This window comes from Salvelinus fontinalis, chromosome 3 (genome assembly GCF_029448725.1).
Source record: "Salvelinus fontinalis isolate EN_2023a chromosome 3, ASM2944872v1, whole genome shotgun sequence".
NCBI classification, from domain to species: domain Eukaryota; kingdom Metazoa; phylum Chordata; class Actinopteri; order Salmoniformes; family Salmonidae; genus Salvelinus; species Salvelinus fontinalis.
In genome coordinates this window covers 63,139,016-63,141,465 of record NC_074667.1, presented here as the reverse complement: position 1 = coordinate 63,141,465, position 2,450 = coordinate 63,139,016, and positions in this window count along the sequence as shown.

Below are 2,450 nucleotides of genomic sequence, written 5' to 3'. Positions count from 1 at the left end.
CCCGGCGCCATGGTGTCTGAACCACTAAACTGGCCTCCTGCGAGGGCAACGGGGAGGGCAGCCCCAACCCCAGTCGTCCAGCCCCAGTTCCACTCAGACAACCATAGCCCTGGGTTCATTAGGCACCAAACGGAACTAAACTGACTTAACAGAGAGGGATCGCTATCTGCTCATTCTCATTTTCTGTTGCAATTACAAAACGTAAAAAGCATTTTCTGTTGCCTGCCCTAATGAACATGACCCTGGAGTTGCACATGAGGTGCCCTTGTGAACATGACTCTCATCTAGTAGCCTGCCTAACAACTGTTGTCTCATCTCCCTGACGTCTCCTCTCCCCCATGACATGTTTATTGGACGTGTGACACTGTACAGATCCTGTCAGACCAGACCACCGCAGTGCAAGGACAGGGCATCCAGTGTTAATAACGGGTCCCTCACCACCACCACAGAATCAGACCTGGGTTCAAACAGTATTAGAAACATTTCAAATCTTTAACATGCCTGGAGTGCCAGATGGGTGGGATTTGCTATTTTGTAGCTATTCTATTGGTTCAATTGCGCCTGACAAGCCCAGATCGGGCATTTGAAATATTCCAAATAGTATTTGAACCCAGGTCTGATTTGTACAGTACCAGCAGTATAACGGCACCTGTCGGACAACAAATTAACTTGTTGCTGTGAATGGCTGTACATCCCGGACAGATTTATGTTGTGGTTTATTGAAGTTAGTCTCTCGCTTTATGTCTCTGGCCTGATTATGGGCTTGGGATCATCTGTTGATTACTGTGGGTGCATCCCAAATGGCACTTTATTCCCTATATAGTGCACTACTTTAGACCCGAGCCCTACGGACCCTGGTCAAAAGTAGTGCGCAATAAAGGGAATAGGGGGCAGAATATGTAGCTCTGATTCCACAGGATATGAGTGGTAGATGAGTGGGAGGGTATGGAGGGGAGGAGCAGGTTGACATTTGTCATGAGTCTTCCCCTTAGATAGGCCAGCTGCAAAGTCAAAATTGGCTTTATTGCATAAAAAAAATATAAGTCTTCATTTAAGGTTGGGTTTAGGCATTAATTAGGGTTAGCAATGTGGTTAAGCTTAGGTTTAAAATCCGATGTTATGACTTTGTGGCTGTGCCAGCTAGTGACCACCGTGCAGAGCTGCCTCCAGAACAAGATTCATGACAAAAAACACTAACCTGCAGGGGAGGAAGAGAGGAAGTGGGGGGGATGTTGGAAACTTGATTTTATATGTTCTGTAGAGGTGAGGGTGGAGGGCAGGAAAAGAGTACTGTATTTTAATATGATAGATATATTGTTTAGTCGAAAGGGAGAAGGCAGAGGGAATGGATGGTAGGAAGAGGAGGGGGTCTGAGTTCATTTCAGCTGACGAGAGGCAACATTGCTTGGGTAGTCTTGGATAGATGTCAGATCATGACAGCAATTACTTGACATTTGGATGAAAAACCGAGTTCAGATCAGCTGACTAGGGACAGTGAGAGTATGGAGTATTGCCTGTTCCCTGGCTAATGGCTTGGGCCTGGCAGGGCACAGGGGTATGAGGTGTTCTGTTGGCAGACTAGTCTGGTGGTCAGTTAGGTCAGTAATCAGTGTACTGTAGTCACAGTCAGTAGGGTCATTAAGCATATGACTATCAATCCCAGATGTCTGGCTGACTGTGGGCACACGGTCTGGGGGGGTCACACCTTTTCACATTCACTAACAGGGCACTGGGTTACCCTGGTCCCAGAGAGACCGTAACTGGCAAGACAGCCCAAACAGACATTGGGCCAGGCTAGGTCATGGGGATTTCATCAGACAGAAAATAAAAAGTGTGAGGAGATGAGAGGATCACAATTACCTTCTGGGTGTCCCACATGGCAGATGGAAATTCATTCAATGGTTCAATTAGTGCCATTGATCAGATGTTAATCTGGGTTTCATTACCTTCCTGACTAGTCATACCACTATACTGTTTCAGATCATCCTATCAACCAACTTCAGAAATACTGTCAGGCTCATTGGTAGAAATCTATTTTCTTTCTTATTTTTAGGTGCCCCGCATGGCAGATTGAAATTCCTTCAATGGTGGCCGTTGAATGTTCAACTGGGTTTCTGGTAACTAGCCTCTTCACTGATATGATCCCCATGTCTGATATTACATCTTCCAGTATGAAACACCAGTAGGCTCATTTGGTGATATCAAGTGTCATGATCTCAAATCACTCTCTGTGCCACTCCTCTAGACATTCACTATGTATATTATAGGTCCCTCATTACACCTCGTGGTGTAACTTCATCTTATTCGTGGTCCATGTCGTTACCAGACAGATGTATGGTTCAGGTGAAGAGGTTGTGACCTAGCGCCACCCAGTGGTATAATGCTATACAGATCACATGTCACACTGCAACTTACTTCACTACAAATGCACACAACTTCTCTTCAGGAAA